The following is a 20,732-nucleotide window of genomic DNA, read 5'->3' on the forward strand; positions in this document are numbered from 1 at the left end:
AACTATGTTTTCAGTTCCATACAGAGTCACCAATTTAGCATTGCGGCGTCTTCTCCAATCCCCAGTGAATTCATCTCTTTGAGGGCCAAATATTATTCTGAGAACCTTTCTTTCAAATACTAGAAGCTTATTGATTTCCCGCTGGTTAAGAGTCCATGTTTCACTGCCATATGTAATAATTGGGCGAATAATCGACTTGTACAGTGTTAATTTAGATTTTCTCTTTAGCAGCTTCGATCTTAATAATGTTGAAGGGGCGTATAACGCTCTATTTCCCGCAGCTATCCTTGCTGAGACCTCTTTTTCTATGTGGTTCTCCGCTGTGATTATCGCCCCCAGGTATTTAAACTTCTTTACTACTTCGAAGTTGTGATCATTAATACTGATGTTCTGCCTGATGGTTTTACTACTGACTGATCTAAAAAGGGAGTTCAAATGATACCCAATACGAACTGTTGTGTTTATGATGAAAAGATGGTGACTTCAAAATAAAACTATTCCACTGGGTAGCAACGTTCTGCAAAAAATAAAGTTGCTAGAAAGTTTGCTCTAATCCTCGCACGTATTGGTATTCTAGGAGGTAATAGTAAATCAATTAATCAAAAACCAATTGTATGACGATGAAGAAAACACTTAAGAATGAAGTTAATATCAGAGTATCAGAACTATAGTTTTTATAATAAGAAACTGTAAAATATTTAGGTATAATGTTGGATGCCAAGCTTCGTTCGAGAACTTATGCTAAAAAAAATAAAAAAATGGAGTGAAAATACAGATAAGTGTATTGGATAATTGGAAGAGAGTCTTCAAAATAAATTATTAAACAAAGAATTAAAGAACATACTGAAAGGACCTTGCTTCATAAGAAATGGTGATATCTTTATGAATCTTGAGATAGATAATATCGATAATGCAATAAAGAAATTTGCAAGGAGTCATGAAGTTAAATTCCAACAAAATGTGAATCCTTAGGCCAACCAGCTCCTTGATAACTCTTAATGCGAAGATTCAGAAACACAAAGCCTTTTGAGTTGATTTAAAATTGTGCAAAAGTAAAAACACTACAAGATACCCTTTAAAAAATAGTGCAATGAATAAACAACAATTGAAGGGAGAGCTTTAGGTGAACTTTGCACTAAATTGCAGGCTCGGGAAATTTAATTTCGAATTAAATTGATTATTGGTCCGATTGATCTGATTGTAATTCCTTAAAGCACCAATAAGTGTTTTTTTAACAAATTTTAACTATAACATTTGATAAAAATTAACTAAAGCAATTTTAAACATACGTATTTAATGTTATGAACGTACCTCTACCAAAAACAACGAGAACCATTTAAAATTTAAATCGTCACATATTACCGTTTCTATAGAAAGTAACTACACACCAAACCTTTATAAAATTCATATCTAGGGCTAATATCGACACAAACACTGTATGTGTACTTAACTTTTACACGCCAAGTGTTCAGAGCTTTTATAGTGGGTAAATAGCTGCTATTGAGCAAATTGATGATTATTATGATATAACTGCATTGTCAGTAGGGTTTTCATAGTTTTTTCCTCTTGAAAGGTTTCATATTCAATCACATAACATAATTTCCTCTACTTAACACGAGGCTATTTTTATTCTACTATAATTTATGAATATATGTTCTCTTCTATTTTTAGGCCGTTAATTTTATTAGTTCACTTCCATACGATTGTCTTTGGAATTATAAGTATAGTACAGTGGATTGTAATAATGTTCATTTTTGAACCAACTTTTTGCGCTGTGGAAAATGAAATTTTTAATTTGATAATAATTAATACACTAACATAATGAAACAGTCCAAGGGTAAATAGCTTACAAAAACCTTATAATGATATATTGTTTAAAGAAAGCAAGTCTAGATAAATATATAAACAGGACAAAGATATAAAAAATCAATAAAAGCTAATATTAAGTTCGAATCATTGTGAGATATGTGCGAATTTGAAAGAATCATAGTACCATTGGTACCATCTTGTAGAATCATGTCTATCGGAGGAGCCTGTAATAGCAAGAAAGCGCATTCCCAGATGACAGATAGAAGACAACACCACGTTTATTTCTTTGATAATTATTAGATAATAAAGTGTGGCTCATGAGGAAGAGGGTTGAGACATTGGACCAACTCCTACATATTAGGTAAAAAAACAATGTGAAAAACCCAATCAGAAAGTTTCGAAAAACTATAAGTTACTTTATTTACATATATGAAGCATAAAGATTATAGCAGCATATTAACGTAGACACCTACATTAATAAATAATATGAAAACAAAAAACCAGATTAAGTACATTAAATAAACAAAACGATCTCTAGCTTTTCTGTAAACTTGATCGTTTTCGAGTAAGAAATAATTTAAAACTGGGAAAAACGCAAAATTACGATTTTCAAGGCTTAAAAACACAAGTAAAAAACATTATTTTTTAATTCACAAAAAAAAATAAATTCAAGTTCAAATTTTGTTCTATCATTTTCCGATTTGTATTTTGAGCCTGTTTCATTTTAAAATATTGTTTTTTAATAGTTAATGAAACGCTTGTGACACGAAGGGGAATTCGGGCTGAGGCCGAAATTTTTGCCGATCTAAATTCTCATAGTACAAATAATCCGCCCGCCCTCCCATACGCGCTTCATTATCAATTAAAAAAATATGGTTTAATAGTTATTTCTGCACCAAGAGTGTTATTAAGATGATTACGCACGGAGAGCGACGTAATCTAGCCATAGGGCCTCTGGCTCGAAGGATGGATGTTGCTTTATGGTCGTAATCATCCAGTAACACCAGTGGTACATACAAAATATCTTATTTTTCTTCTTCTACGGCACTTCAGCCCAAATTGAGCCTTGACGTCCTTTATTTTTTGCCCCCACCCTTGCTTGTCTGTGGCTGATCTTCTCAATACACGGACTCCTAAAAGGGCTTGTGCGTCTCTGTTTACTGTGTCTTCCCAGCGCTTTCTTGCCTTTCCAATCGGTCTCTTTCCCTGTATTTTAGCATTCAGTGCTCTTTTTGGTAGCCTATCCTTTCCCATTCTTATCACATGTCCGGCCCAGTGCAATCTTTGTATTCAGTGGCGCTTCCTTATAAAGTTGATCCTCTCTATAAAGCTCGTTGTTGTATCGACTTGAAGATTCCGTTTTCTCTCGCAGGTCCTAGTATTCTCCTCAGTACTTTCCTTTCGAATGTATCGAGTTTGCTTTTGGATGTTTCTTTCAGGACCCATGCTTCACTGCCATAGCATGCTATTGGTCGAATTTAGGTTTTATAGATTCTCATCTTTGTATTTCGGTGGACATTGTTAAACCGAAATATATGGGAGAGGGCAAAATAAGCTCTGTTTGTTTGCGTTAGTCTTTTTCGTATTTCTCCATCTTCCGATCCGTCGGCATACAACATATGCATATATATCATCATCATCATTCTCAGCATATTCTACCGATTATGGTGTAGCCTTCCTTACATATTCATTCTTCATATCTGCCCACGATTGTCTAAAATTTGCTTTTCTGTGCCATGTTGTAACGGCTTGTTTTCTTATGTCATAGTCCCATCTTAAATTTGGACGTCTTCTTGGTCTCTTAACGCCTCTTGGATACCACAGTATAATTTTAGTGGACCACCTATTGTCAGTTCTGCTCGCTAAATGTCCCACCCACTACTATTTTAAAGATTTAATTCTATGGATTACATCAGTAACCTTGGTTTTCTGTCTAATCCATTCTATTTTGTTTCTATCTCTCTTTGTTATACCTAGCATGCATTGCTCCATTGACCCTTGAGTGAGTTTATGTTTCGATATTATCTCTTTCTTTAGTGTCCAAGTTTTGCAGTCGTATGTCATGGTTGGTAGTATACACTGATCGAATGTTTTTTTCTTTAGGTGAATTTGCATCTTCGATTTGAATATAACTGCATTTCTACCAAAAGCTGTCCAAGCCAGTTTCATTCTTCTGTTGATTTCTGGAAGTAAGCACCCAGATTTATGTATTAATTGTCCTAAGTATACATACTCGTCTACTATCTCAAGTGCAGTGTTGTTTATTATTGCATCTTGGACATCTATTACAAGTACAATTTCATTGCTAGCTGCATCTAGGTTGCTTATAAGTTCATGTAGTTCTACAGGATTATTTGCAATCAGAACGATGTCGTCTGCAAATCTTAGATGGTTGAGGTATTCTCCATTAATCGATATTCCTTTGTTCTGCCAGTTCATTTTGATGAATATATATTCTAGAGTTGCAGTGAAGAGCTTTGGTGATATTGCGTCTCCTTGTCGGACGCCTCTGGTAGTGGGAAATTCTATATATATATATATATATATATATATATATATATATATATATATATATATATATATATATATATATATATGGGTTCCTCAATCTCTCCAATCCTAGTTAATTTTGTATTGGATGATTTAGTATCTGACCGTTTGGGTCTTTTAGATTTCCAAATCCCTTTTATTAAGCGGTATGTTGATGACCTATTATTAGCCTTACCCCCAGACAAGATACAGGCCACCTTGTCTTTGTTCAATGAGTTCGATCCTCACTTACAGTTCACTGCTGAACTTGAGGACCCCACCACAAATAGTATTCTCTTCTTAGACATGCGTGTCATTAGAATGGGAGATAACACCTTAACCACAAGTTGGTATAGGAAACCAATGGCCTCTAATAGGTTTCTCAACTACCATTCTTGTTCAACTACCATTCTTGTCATCCCTTCAAATATAAATTAATCCTAATTAAAGCTTTAAGCTGTAGGCTAAATAGACTGACACATCCGGTTAATCGAAGGGAATCCCTTCAATTACTTAGAAATATTCTAATTGAGAATTTATATCCATCTTCCCTCATTAATAAATACCTTTATGCACAAAGTTATGGTTCCTCTTTAAATGACATACCCAATGGTGACCAACTCAGAATAATATCGAATAATTCAGTTAATAACACTATTCTGCCTAATACTGTACTTGGGACTCCAACCACCCATTACTCATATCTACCTTATTTTCCTCAAGTTACTGAAAAACTTATTAAACTGTAAAAACAGAAAAACGTACCGGTTAAAATTGCGGTTAAGAATGCTAAGACTGTCAGGAATTTGTTTTCTAAAACTAAAATACCGTTGTCCCTTCTGGAACAAGTAAATGTCATCTATCACATACCTTGTGCTGAGTGTGACTCATGCTACATCGGGCAGACAGGGAGATCACTGAGAGGGCGTCTTACGACACACCGCAGTGATATCAACTTATCTAAGCATACTTGTGCTCTTGCCTAGTATGCTATTAACACTAAACACAAAGTGGACTTTAATGAAGTTAAGATTCTTGGCAATTAACGCAATCTCGTTAAAAGACAGTTTTTAGAAATGTGTTCAATATTAAAACATCCTAATACCCTTAATAAGAGAACCGACATTAGTAACTTGAGCCAAATTTATCATGCATTAATATTGCAGAATTAGGCTTAATATGTTGTTTACTTTAAAAATTGTCCCCTAAGGTGTATGTTCTATCATATTTTCATATTAAATAATTTCAAATTAAAATAAAATAAAATAGTTTCTTACTTTACTTAACTTAGATTTATTCAACTTACATTTTATTGATTATTTTGTCAATGTTACTTTTACATATTTAAAATAATTGTTTCTGCTCAAATAGTTTATTAAAATTTTATAATAAAATAGATTCATAGAATCTATATTATTCTCAGTTCCAAATGTTATGAACCTTTGACTGCTGGAAGTTGAATCAATCTTCACCTGTTGCTGACTATGCTGCCATAACATAGACTTTTTAAAATACGCCTTGCTGTTCTGTCATATTTTGACCTCAAGGCCACTGTCTTCTCTCGTTCGGCGTGGTACCTAACTGCTTTTCGCATTTCACCGACAGCGACTGAGAAGCTTAAGAGTGGTAACTTCATTATATATATATATATATATATATATATATATATATATATATATATATATATATATATATATATATATATATATATATATATATCTCTATAATTCAATTTTAATAATGTTACCTAAAGTTAAAATCAAATTTAACTAGATTATACTGTTGGAAGTGCATCTTATGATCTGTTTGGTTCTCTATAATCAATAATTATGCTTTCTCTCCATTTTAACCGTTTTCCGTCTTAACCCTTTACCGAATGAATTTTTGTTTTTTATCAAAAATAAATTCTCAGATAAGAATTTTAATTCTATTTTTACGTAAAAATATTGAAAAAAATCTAGCTACGAGGAAAACTTTATTGACAAAAAAAAATTTTTTTTGTCAATGTAATATTAAAGTCAAACTATTTTGAAGCTACAGTATACACTATACAGTATGAAACTGCAAATAACAGTTTCTTTCTTTATTAATACACAACGGTATTGTGCATTTTGTGCACTGTTGCAGTTTCGCAACGATATATAAATATTTATAAAATATTAACAGACTTTTTGTGAGTTTTGATTCTCCCCGTAGTATATTTAAGATTATCAGATGTGTGTGTGTGTGTGTGTGTGTGTGTGTGTGTGTGTGTGTGTGTGTGTGTGTGTGTGTGTGTGTGTGTGTGTGTGTGAGATAAGGGTTGAATTCCCTCGACAAATATAGTCGAGTTTTATCTCTCAAACCACATAGATGTGTGTTTGTGTGCGTTTGGGTTAAGAGTACCTGATTGTATATTTTATTTTACTATTAATTGATATGTGTAATTATGCTTATTACTTATAATATTGTTTGGTTTGTTTACCTTTATATATACACAAAAGTATTGTATTGCATTGATTTTGGTATTGCCTGTCGTATCATATTCTAGCATATTCATGTATAATTTCATCCAGAGACAAGCGGTTTGTGTAATATATAGATATCCATCGTATCATATTTAGTTCCAAACAGCTGTGTTTTTTTACGTTAATTCATTCACCTCTCTTAAAGCATTTGTCGTAATATAAAGGATTTATTGTAATTAAATGTATGTAATTTGTTTATTGATTTTACTAATTTTTAATTGGGGATTTACATACCCAATGCGAAAGGGGGAAACCAACGAGCTCTGGATTGAACAGAATATCTTCTCTTCCCTCTCTGATGACCCCAATTGCTATATTGAGGTTATCTTATGTGCAGAACGCAACATGCACACTATATATGTTTTTCCTGTACAGCCTGGAAATTTTCATCTTGACCTAGGGCTCTCATCCCAATAGGAAAAATGATCAAGCCCATCTTTACGGATGTCTTCTTGGAGTATTTCTTTAGTGGGTCCCTTTTTTCGTTTGTTCTCGTATATCTGCCGAATGCTACTACTTGAAGGTCTTCCTACTCTGTTCTGTTTAATTGGTTTTCCGGCTTTGCATAGAGCATCGGCTATTGCTAGTTTGGTATCCAAAAGGGGTAAATCAAATTTCTTCGCTCTTTTTGCTAATAACCAACAGTTCACGGCTGTCATGTCAATGAAATGAAAAAATATTCGTAAATAATATTTATTCGACCTATTTTTATACGATAAAATCCTAACATGGAATCAAGGAGATCTACACCTCCCATGTAGTTGTTGTAGATTAGGACAGTGTTAGGACAAGGTATCATTTTATGTATACTTTCTTGTTTGAAAAATCTTTTTTTTTTCTCCCATTGGTTCACTTCCAGCATATGATGACATTGTAGTAACGATTTTATTATCAAACCAGGACACTACACTGACATCCACATTGTCTATATTAGCTATTTTCTCTACCATATGACCTCTGCCGCACTTCTTCATTTCTTTCTCAACTGGCATCACAACTCCAGGAACACGATTAAGTCTTACTCTTCCCAAAGGTAAAATGCCCTCTTTTTTCAGATATATCATAAGAGGTATGCTGGTGAACCAATTGTCAAAAAATAACTTGTAATGTTGATGTTTTGGTATCGAATCTGCTAATTTGGCAACCACGTTGCTGCTTATACTAAGATTTGGTGCTCCTAGAGGTATAATATTACTCTGGGAACCAGCAAACAAATTAAAGACATAGCTGAATCCCGAAATACCACTCAGCACAAAGTTTTTAAAGCCCCACTTATGTGGTTTTTTTGGATTATACTGCATTAGCTGGCTTCGCGCTTTTGTTGGTATAATCTGTTTACCTACAGCTAGAAATTCTTCTTTCGGAACCATGAGGAGTCGTTCTTTGATTTGGCTCAGAACAGGTCTAATTTTGAATAATCTGTCATGTCCAGGCCGATCATTTTTAATCATGTCATCATTGTTATTGAAATGCAAGAAACGTTTTATTTCTTCTAACTGTTCGGTGGCCAATATTGGCATTCCAATAGTGTCTTGTTGATGGCAGTTAAATTATCGAGATGTAAATAGTAATTCCTATAAATTGTACTATTTCATATTTTTTTTATATTAGCTGGTTTGTCTGGACGTTGTTGCACTGAGTATAAATTTGATTGGTCTGTGATATGTTCTATAAGAATATCAGGAAAGAGAAACTTAAAAAATTGGACCGGAGTTTCTAATTGTAATAAAATAGAAGAAGGTAAATTTTCAGAACCAGTAAATTTTGTATCATTTTCTGATCTTCCCAGATTTCCTTTCGCCCAATTATGAGATTTCTTCCTTTTATATCGAAGTCTTTCAGACAAAGGGGTATCATCATCTGAGGAATCTGAGGATGTGGCAGAAATGACAGTTTCCTTGACATTGCTTAGTAAATTTTCACGCTCCTCATTGTCACTATCTTGACACAATATCATCTCATTTGTGCCGTCTTCATCGGACAAATCTGATTCTTCACTATTAGTACTATTTGGAATTCTAACTGCATTCATTGTACCATAAAAGAGTTTTGGATCCATATCTACAAAAACAATCAATGAGTCCATAACTTCATGGTGTGCCATATATAGCACAAACCCTTTTTGGTGTTTTCGAGAGATTCTCAACATTCATAATTTTTAGTACTTACCTAAGCAGATATCTAATATCACAATACAATAAATTTATTTTTTCTCGCCATAAAAAACGTTTTTACTATGAAAAATAACCTCTAACTTTGAGCACTGTTTCACGTGGTTCAGAATTTCAACAAGAATGAACTTGAAACTGCGCACGGCTGCCTATCTCGCCGTCAGAACTATGCCGCATATCTCGCGTACACTATTAGTACGTGTCAGATATGGGCTGCCATGCAGCTACGACAAAAATTTAGTTAAAACATTAAAAAAATTTTTTTTTTGGTTTGCGCCATTTATTATGCGGTAAAGGGTTAACTCGGAAAATATCGACCGCACGAAAAAAATTGTAAAAATAAATTGTAGAAAATCGTATTTACAACAATTTGAGTTTGTACCACTTTTGTCGAAAAGTTGAAAATGGCGGAGAAAAACGGTTCGCGCCATACATGGTCAGACCTTTTTTTCGTCTAACCCGACTGGAGTATTATAAATGACCTACAAAATCTTGCAAGGAAAATAATTTTTATATGTATCATTTGTAAAAAATAATCTTCCAAGCTGTGCCAACACGCCGAAGTTTATGAAAATAAACTAATTAAAAAATATCTACAGACGAAGTAAATAAAAAAAATATTAAATACCAATAAATAATAATCATATAAAGTATGATTTCCAAATGATCTGATGCTCTTGTGACGTATTATTAACAAAAACAGATTTTCAAAGGTTATGTAAATAAAAGAATCAAAATACCTACCTAACATTTGTGATGTAAATGTTATTAAGAAGAAATCGATTATTCTTCACGCCATTGATGCATGAAGTTTACTTTGCCCAAGTAGTTATAAAGACACGTGAATATGTTTAGAGTTAAAAACTTATCTTAATAAATATTTATTGATGCTTTGCTACATGTTTCCAATATATTTTTCTATTTTAGACATGTGCGAGTTTATAAAATATAGGTACCCTTGATCTTTAGATGTCAATTAAAAGTTAGTTTATCTTTGATAAAAACAAAAATTAGAAATTTATTACGTATAAAAACAAATCAAAGTAAATTTTTGTTTGTAATATATTTAAAAATAATTCTGCATCTCCCAATCGGCCAAACTATTGAGGTTCAGCAGACGCATGTACCGTGAACTATAAAACCTCCTAAACAGTATCCCAACTTGTTCCGGTAGGCATTTATATAGCAGCAAGGTTATAACAGTCATTTTAATTAAGTCAAAAAGATTATCTATACTTTTTGATCACAGTAAAGTAAGAAAATGAAAATGAAATAAAAGAAATATTATTGTATTGCTAAATGTAGGTGTAGATAAAACTTACTCGTTTTCAAATACCTACTTGTTTTGTTTTAAAAATTTGTAATATGCGATTGCAAATTGATATTAATTGTCTAAAAAATTAAGCTGAAGTTAATGAATAAACTATACTTCCAATCCTAAAAAGCAGGCAACTATTGAAAGGCAAGATGCGTTGAAAATCGTTAATACCACCAAAAGTTTTTATTCTTTTAAAATGCCTCTCGATACCATTATATATGGATAACATCGTTGAAATATGCGACGCGGCTCCGCTGGGTGAAACGCCTCCGAAATGTCAAATTTCCATGACTTATCAGCGTATAAATCAGGCTGAATTTAACCGAAACGTCAAAATAAACATGTTTTAAACTAAAATTGTTGCTAATTTCCAATAAAAATAGTAAATTATATTAAAGTGCCACAAGAAAATAGCTTAAGAACAATATTAAGCAAAACCCCCAAAAAAGAGTCTAACGAACGGGCTAAAATCGCACGATCTTGGTGGCCAGTTCATATCATTTCCACGTGAGATGACCACGCTCTCAAATCGCTAGTGCAGAATGTCCAGTGAGGCATGAGCTATGTGGTACGTAGCGCCGTCCTATTAAAATCATATGTCGTCGGTATCCATATCATTCAATTCGCACCAAAAGAAGTTGGTAATCATCGACATATAGAACTCGCCGTTGACGGTGATGGTTTGGCCAACGTAGTTCTCAAAGAAATATGAACCGATGACGCCGCCAGCGTAAAATATACACCAAACAGTGATTTTTTATGAGATGATCTATGGGACGCTCTTGGATCATCTAGATAGGTATCGTCCCAAATTTGACAATTCTGTTTGTAGATGTACGAATTAATTAGGGTCAATTTCCAACTCTCCAAAGCTCATCAGCGAACACATGTTGTTATGTATGGTCGTTTACCTTCAGCTCCTGGGTGAGAAGTACTTTGTACTTCTTTTGTGCTATTTTAAATTACATTTTGACGTGAAATCAACTACTTCGGATTCTCCTGCACAGTTTAACGGACAGAGACGATGTTTTCGGCAGATCTTGCGTTTTTAGTCGATGTATGGGTGTTGGTTGATTGTTTACTATATCAGTAGATTCAAATTTATCCACCACATTGCGAATAATCCTCTCAATAGGATAATTATAGCGACCGTTAAGTGTAAAAAAGAAAACACCAATTTTGATAAAAAAAATAATCATTTGCACGTATTGTTGTACGATATATCCCCCAAAGTGATTTGATAGAAGATCAAACTAGATAAACGACAGCAAATTTGACAGAGGTAGCTACAAAAACATGGCCGCTACTAACTGCCAAATTTCGGAAATTCCCATTGGAAGACTAGAGAAAGTGCATTTCATTCAGTATATTCACAAAATTTAGAACTTGAAATTTAACATTAACAACAAAATACATAAATTAGCCTAATCATGCATTTTAGAGACATTTTATTTTACTTTTTCGCTACCAATTAATTTTGATGCAAGTGTTCAATACAGATCTTTTTTAAAGATTTTTTTCACATTTCCTGTATATTGGTCTTGTTTTTGTTTTGAACCACATTTTCTCTGTGATGTTTTAATCAAAAATGGTGTACTACATCGTAGGGAAACTTTCTGATAATAGAAGCGATAAACCCATCTTTACAAACCTATCAGTGTGGCTGCAGGTTATCACAGACAACAACCCAGCAATGTGTTTCCGTCATTGCAAATGAAAAAATATCGATACCAATGTATATAATCTAGGATCGATCAGGCTTCTTTCTATTCTCACTTTTGATACTTTTATTTCTTTTTGATTTTCAATATGTATATCTAGTTTATAAGATATGTATATTTTAAATTTATAGACTCGTACGTCTAGATGACCGACTCATTAATCGAAACTGAATCTGATAAAAAGAAAAATGTGTCGTTCACAAAGATGGCGCCAGGAAGACCCTCTTTCCTGTATAATGTTGAATATATATCTGGAAAAAGTAATACGTATATCAAAAATCACACCCACTGGCTAAATATATAACAAATCAGTGCAAATCCTTGCCTTCGATGATGATATCAATATTGTTTGGAATACGAGAGACGTATGTAGCACTAACAGAATCAGCTACAAATATGGGTTTAATAATAAATAGCAACAAAACGCAATGTTTGAAAATAAGCAAGCAACCACAAATCCTACTACCCACTTGTTACAGAAAACGACGTCATCGAAGAAGTGAACGAATTTGTATATCTGGAAGCGCTCAGTTAAACTGTAAATAATCCTAGCGCAGAGATAAACCGCAGAATTTGCACGGTTAACAGATGCTATTTTGGAGACAATCTCCTTCTTAAATCCTTAATTATATCGAGAAGTATCGAAAAGTAAAACTCTACAAAACAATAATACGCGCAGGCCTACCATATGTTTCAGAGACCTGTACTCTAACAGAAAGCAATGAAAACATGTATACCAGGAAGTTTCGAAAGAAAAGTACTAGGGCGAATAAATGGAGCGGTGAATGACAATGAAGTGTGGAGAAGAGGATATAACTTCAAAAAATTCTTGAGGAGGCTAGGACCCACGCAGAGTTGTAAAGTCGGAATGATGATAAGGGTAAAAATATTGGAAAAAACGGGTTCAGTAGGCGGTACCGTATACTAGGGCGAAGCTTTATATTAATCAACAAGATTACTGTTTTGACTATTCTCTTAACAATTTCATAATATTTTCAATCAATTTTTTATTCAGCAGCAGTTCTTGGAGGTGTGTCTATTTTAACCTTTTTATTAATGTAACTAAAAAATTATGAAACATTTCAAAAATTAAAATAACAAATTGTGGTCAGTTTTGACATTTTGTATACCTATCCGCCACCCTTCATTAGGTACACAAATGGACTCTTCCTCTGTAACTATAAAATATGAACATGTCTTTTTATCGCACTTATATACAATAGTCGAATTGATAATTGCAAAAATCCAACATTACATCTATATGAAATTGTATTTATATGAAATTATAAAAATATAAATAAATATCATTTGATAGTAAATTTAAATATTACATAAACTAAATAAGATATGTGAAATTACCAAGTTATATTAAAACTGTGTGTGTGTGTGTGTGTGTGTGTGTGTGTGTGTGTGTGTGTGTGTGTGTGTGTGTGTGTGTGTGTGTCTCTGTGTGTGTGTGTGTGTGTGTGTGTGTGTGTGTGTGTGTGTGTGTGTGTGTGTGTGTGTGTGTGTGTGTGTGTGTGTGTGTGTGTGTGTGTGTGTGCAAGATTGGGGATTATTGGCTTCGGAGTCAACGTTCATTCTATATCTTAAAGCTATAAGGATATTCAACAATTTGTTAAAAAAGGAGTCTCAAGAAGAGGTGTTAGTTAACAGACTTATTTTTAACAGGTATTTATGTCTCCATGTAAATAACAAAATTAACAATTTATTGTTTTACAACCGGCTAGTAGAATACAAATGAAATTGTATTAAAAAAGCTATCGTAACCACCAAGTCTCTGATGGCTTCCCAAAAGTACAAAAAGAAGAATTGGATGACTGACGAAATATTATCAATGGTGGACGACCGCAGATCATTTAAAAACAAAGACCGAACCAAACATCAGCAGATTAACCGACAAATGCGAAAAGAGTGTAGCAAAGCTAAAGAACAGTGGCTGCTAGACAGGTGTGCAGAAATGGAGGAATTGGAAGAAAACATGACCACTTTAACATACATAAACTCGTTAAAGAAGTGACAGGTCATACAAAACCTTGCAATTTTAACAGTATTGTGAAAGACAAGAAATTAATTACTGATCCCAAGAATCTACTTCAACATAAAACGACACACAGCAACTATACTCAGACAACACTAGAAGAAACTCTGAAAGTGAATATAAAAGTGAACCCTTCCCCAAAATATTGAAGTCAGAAGTTGTAAGGGCAATCAAACAGAGCAAATGGGAAAAAGCACCAGGCCCAGACGACATATGCATAGAGGTTCTAACAATGTTGAGTGAAGACAATATAGACGCCTTGATATACGGATTGGCTTCAATCAATCTTTATACCAATCCCAAAAAAGTCAAACGCTAATAGTTGCGACCAATTCCGAATGATCAGCTTATTGAGCCAGGTCCTAAAACTCTTCTTAAAGATAATTCACACAAGAATATACAACAGATGTGAAAGAGACCTTAGCCCCACACAGTTCGGTTTCAGACAAGGATTTGGCACAAGAACAGCACTTTATAGCTTAACTGTCCTATTCCAGAAATGCAGAGATCAGCAAAAAGATGTCTTCCTATGCTTTATAGATTACCAGAAAGCGTTCGATTGTGTTAATCATTCAGAATTAGTAAGATTGCTCCAGGAACGTGTGATATATGAGAATGACCTTAAAATCTTCGGTATGCTGATGATACAGTCATAATAGCTAATTACTATTTAAATGGGAATAAGCCACAATTAAAGGTTACAGTACGTTTATTGACGTTTCAATTTCCACTTCGATTTCCGAATTAACCTTTAATTGTGGCTTACTTCCATTTAAATAGTAATTACTTAAATATGCCACAAGAAAATAGCTTCAGAACAATATTAGTCATAATAGCTGATAGCCAAGAAGCGCTACAACGACTAATAGATAGATAAACACTGAAGGAGACCGACTGGGCTTAAAGATTAATATAGACAAGACGAAAGTAATGGTGGTTAGCAGAACACGAAATATGCAATTAAATATAAGAGTAAATAATAAGAACATCCAAAAGGTCCCCAAGTTCAGATATCTCGGTACTTGGATAACTGAAGATCTAGATCCAGACATAGAGATACGTAGCAGGATTGAGCAAGAACAGCATTTACTAATATAAGAACCTTGCTAAGCAACAGCAACCTTAACTTAACGCTTCGATATCGCTTTGTAAAATGTTACATTTACTCCATACTGCTATATGGTGTAGAAACCTGGACCATAAAGGCCAATGTGATGAACCGATTGGAGGCCTTTGAAATGTGGGTATTTAGAAGACTACTTAAAATTCCCTGGACAGATCACACAACGAATGTCGAAGTATTAAATCGAATGGGCAGAGAACGAGAATTGCTGCCAATAATAAAAAGAAGAAAAACTGCTTATCTGGGTCATATATTTCGAAATTCCAAGTACCAGTTATTAAAGCTTATTATGGAAGGAAAGATAGAAAGAAAACGGGTCATCGGAAGAAAGAAATACTCATGGCTTAAAAACATAAGGGATTGGACAAACCTCGATGCCCATGCACTCTTTAGGGCCACACAAGACCGAGAGGTGTATGCCAGAATTGTCGCCAACATCCACTAATTGAATAAGGCACCATAAGAAGAAGAACAACAAAAGGTTTTTCACCGTACCTTATCTACATACAAAATTAACAAATTATTGTTTTACAACAAAAGGTTTTTTACCGTACCTTATCTACATATGTCAATCTACACAGAGCAAATACAATCATTAATATCTGTCATGCAACATTACGTACCTAGTTTAAAACACCATCAATCACCAAACTACTACCACAAACTTTAGTTAAAACACTTCAAGTGCCTCGTGTTATGTAAATTTATTTTTTCCAAACTAAATTTATATGCAAAATACTGGGAGATGTGATATTTTTAATATGATTAAATTTGTTTTGGTTAATATTATCGCATAGATAGGCTATGTTTGCTATACATGTGAGTAAAACATAGCGATTATTAAGGTTAATTGAGTATTACTTTTTAATGTAGATATGTAGTGAGAATTATTTAATTTTATCTTTCCGGGATTATTCCAAGATCATTACCAATTTATTAATAGGGCAATGACAATGATAAAATGCCTGTAAGAGATGTTATACCGATAATTCTCTTATAATCGCAATATAAAAATTAAAAACAAACATTACGTGGCTGAGACATGTAAAGGACAAAGCGTTTAATAATTGTTGTAGTAATAGCGGAAATAATTATTAATGCTTTGGATTTAGACATTCTATACAGACTAGCGCTTCATACGTGGAACTGTCACGAAAAAAGATTAAATCTTAACGGTCATCTTCAAAGCTATTCTTCATCTTCCTCGTCATGAGCAATAATAATATCTCTATGGAACGTTGCCACTCCATCTTTTGCGTGGTCGTCCGATATTTCTACTGTTTGGGGATTTATCTCTTGATATTTTAACCACTCTGGTCTCCTTCATTCTCCTTATCTGATTATTACATTCTTTTTTTTTTGTTAATTATCTACTCGTTTATTCCCTATATGTTATATCTTCTGACTTCTTTACTTCTTTTTCGATATCACAGCATATTTCCTGCAAATGTTCTCAGTAATTTTTTTAATAGTTTTGTACAAAAAGGGTGTACATATGTGAAATTATGAATATAATTTCAGTAAATGAGGACTGTATTACATAGGGCTGGTTCAAATAAATTAGGATATGTGGTAAAAGGTTATACAGATTATAGCAAATAAAAAGTTTATACAAAGTCTTACCAATTCTTCTGCTGCACATACACACACTCGCGGTATTTAGAGGCTTCAGTCGCGGTTGTTCTTCATACGGGGAAACTGTCCGGTTACCGGTTTCTGAACACGTGTTTCGCGTATTAACACTTAGATCACGATGTAGAGAACATTTGCGTCTGTACACGATTTAAAATAGTACTTGCGGTATTTTTCGCGTAACTATAAGCGAGAGAGATAATTAGAGTGGAGAAAAAGCTTGGTAAGTCTGTACCAAGCGATAGGTAGCGATAGAGAGATTATACGTCTGCCTAGTGGGACTCAGCAGACGAAAGAGAGGACGACTGTTTCTAGCAACAGTCAGTAGTCAAGAGAGAATGTCCGTTATCATCGAGAGACAACAGGCAAGAGAGTGAGACTTTCTTTGCTATCTTACAACTGTCTGTATTTCTAATGGAGTGGGGTTAAAATGTGAGTAGGAAGGGTTGGAGAACGGGAAATAATTGTAAAATTGTGGTAGAATGGTAACTAGTAATACAGCGAAAAAATGACATGATTTTTCGCATGTGAAAAAATTGAACAAGTTTTTAAGACGTTTTTAATAGTTTTTGTGTGGGGGCTGTCTGAGATCCTATTTATGATGCATAAATTATTAAATAACATAATACTTACTTCCTTATCCATTGCAGATTCTGTTTGCCATTTACCATATCCCAATCGCCATTTGTTCTTGTCATATATATCTTCTTCAATGAGGTCTCTTTTTTCCATTGATGTTTTTATTTGTCTGTTTTACTGTAGCGGACATCTGGGGCGTCCTTCCCCTCCTATTTGCTTTCCTCCTTCTCTTTGGTTTTCATTTCCAAGTTCTCAGTGGTATTTTTGTCTTGTGCATCCTTCGCATATGCCCATACCAGAGAAAATTTCTTTTTTCTATCTTGTCATTTAGTGTCTCCTTCACATTCATTAGTTCTCTAATTCGTTAGTTTCTTACTTTATCCATTAGTGTTAACCTGCAGCTTGTTTCCCAAAACATCATTTCCATTGCATTTATTCTGTTTTTCATTCTGCTATTTATGTCTCATATCTGAAACACATTTCATTAAACAATCTTTCATAAAGTTTATAGGATATACCACACTATACATCCTGACAATACAGCAAAAGGAGGCAGCACATTAATAATAAAAGATAACATTCCACATTCATTATGAGGAGCTAAAATATGATACATACAAAAACACATACAAGCAACTACAGTATGTGCCAAACATAAAAATAATTGCGAAAGTAATGTAAGCTCAATTTATAGCGCACGTAAGAATTCCATTAAACAAGAACAGTATGTAGAATATATAAAGTTTGGAAAAAAGATATATCATTGGAGTTGACTTTAATGCAAAGCACACCCAATGGCGATCAAGATTGTCAAAAACTAAAGAAAAAGAGTTACTGGCAGCCATAAAAGAACATAAATGTGAGACAATATCAACAGGTAGACCGACTTATTTGCCAACAGATAAAAACAAAATACAGGACTTAATTAATTTCTTCGTTATTAAAAATATTTTATTCAATTATATATTAATGACGGTTGAGATAAGTTAAACATATATTTACCTATAAAATCCACTTCTAATGAGCATGCCACTATGAGTGGCATGATCATTAGAAAAGAGTGTAACCAATACTAACAAATAAACTAACAGACTGGAAAAGATCAATCCTTAAAGACAGAAATAAATTAGCGGTACCATTAAAAAAACCTGAACAATTAGATGAGGAATTTGAGTTGTTTGTTCAAAATATACAAAAATCATGGGAAAAGTATTCATATTCAAGATCAAAAGTGTAAAAGTAAACAAAGAACATCCGAAAAATATTAAAAAGTTATTTAAGAAGAAAAGAAAACTAAGAAGTGCCAAAAATGGGTCAATCAGTTCTTACCTGAGAGAGTTGACCGATGATAGCAGCACTGAGTACTCTCTATGTTAAGCAACAAAAAAGCTAAAAGACCAGTAACCTATTCTCCACATATTAATCCGGAAGACGGTAGCTGGGCTAGAAGCAATAAGCAGAAGGCAAAGAGATTTACCACATATTTAGAAAATATATTGAAAGCGCATGAAGGACAAATAATGATCAAATATTGCTAGAGCCTCATCAGACAGAAGAGAGAATCAGACCAATATCCGAAGGAAGTAGCTGATGAAATATAAGATTATCAATCCGAAGAAAGCACCAGGATATGATTTAATTACTGGATAATTACTAAAAAACCTGCCCCGTTAAGCCATAGTAAAACTGACCAACATAATCAATGCTGCATTTAGATTAAGATATCTTTCAAATTTATAAAAAATAGCTGAGGTTATAATGATACCAAAACCAGGGAAATCACCAACCTTTGTAAGAAACTCTTGCTAAAAAGAATGAAACCAATAATAAAAGAAAAAAATGATTCCAAACCACTAATTTAGTTTTAGAAATAAACATTCTATATATATATATATATATATATATATATATATATACATATATATATATATATATATATATATATTTATATATATATATATATTATATATATATATATATATATATGTATATATATATATATATATATATATATATGTATATATATATCAATCTTTTTAGACGTATTTAAGAACTTTGACAAGGTATGGCATCAAAGTTTATTCTACAAACTCAAAATTATTATGCCTAAACAATATTCAGAAATTTTGCAGTCATACATATCTAACAGATATTTCAGAATTAAGCAAGAAGAAGTGTACACAGATGTAAAAGAAATCAAAGTAGAAGTCACTCAAGAAAGTGTATTGAGTCCGGTCCTCTACCTGTTATATATATTCTCCTCCTCGTTCTTTGAGCCCTTGACAGGGCGTGGTGACACTCTAAATATTATTGTCTTGCTGTGCCATATGGATGGCTTCATGTAGGTATTTTCCCACCAGAGTTTTCATTTGGTCTGCCCACCATATTGGAGATCTCCCTTTTGGTCTTCGGCCTTCTACTTTTCCTTCTACTACCAATAGTTCTCTGGTCTTCGTTCTTCTAGCTATTCGTTTTACTATGTTCTGTCCAGGACTCGCCTAGAATTCTTCTTAGACCCACATTTCGAAGGCTTAGATCTTATTCCTATCGATCTTTTTTAGTGCCCATTTTGAGAGAGTTATACATATACGATATACTTAAACTAGAAAATGATACTATAGACACCTTTGCAGATGATACTGCTATCCTAGCAGTAGGCGATTATATTATCGAAGAAGCTGCAGAAAAATTACCGTTATCAATAAATAAAATTTACAATTGGACTAAAAAATGAAAACTTAATCTTAAATTAAATTAAATTAAAAAATTAAACTAAATGAATCTAAATCAATTCACGTTAATTTTACTAATAAATAAATCCAAAACATTCCAATTAGAGTAAATTATGCCCAAATACCATGTACATCTTCTCCAAAATAATAATCACACTTAATGAAAGACTTCGCTGGAAAGTCCGTATTAAAAAGAAAAGGGAAGAACTAGGTATCCATTACAAAAAATCTATTGGCTGATGAAAAGAAATTCAGTATTGTTTATGCATAACAAACAATTGCTATCCAAACAAATAAACAAATACTGAGATCATTATGGAGTTATGGTTGCCAACTCTGGTGCTGTGCCAATTCAAGTATTATCCAAATCATCAAGATATTACAGAATAAATTATTAATGAACATCGTTGATGCTCCTTGGTATATCATAAATGTCACGTAAACGTTGAACCCATCCAACTCCTCGACAGTACTGGGTTAGAACAAAGACTTAAACAAAAAAAACCATTTGAGTTAGTGTAAAATGCTAACTAGTGTAAAATCAGAACATAGTGCTGTGTGTTAGCTATA

General features: G+C 33.3%; 1 protein-coding gene across 2 annotated transcripts in view; it reads right to left on the reverse strand.

Moving 5' to 3' along the window:
• Nucleotides 1-16,001, reverse strand: part of LOC140437255 (trehalase-like) — a 31,418-nt gene extending 15,417 nt beyond the window's left edge. Inside the window, exon 1 of one of the 2 annotated variants that reach the window (XM_072526669.1) lies at nt 15,843-16,001. The gene's annotated coding sequence lies outside the window, so the exon portion shown is untranslated. Of the gene's footprint in view, nt 1-1,311; nt 1,462-15,842 lie in introns of those variants that run through there. The other variant, XM_072526670.1, reaches the window with a different exon arrangement.
• Between the last annotated feature and the right edge of the window lie 4,731 nt (nt 16,002-20,732).

The sequence above is a fragment of the Diabrotica undecimpunctata genome, chromosome 3 (genome assembly GCF_040954645.1).
Source record: "Diabrotica undecimpunctata isolate CICGRU chromosome 3, icDiaUnde3, whole genome shotgun sequence".
Taxonomy (NCBI): domain Eukaryota; kingdom Metazoa; phylum Arthropoda; class Insecta; order Coleoptera; family Chrysomelidae; genus Diabrotica; species Diabrotica undecimpunctata.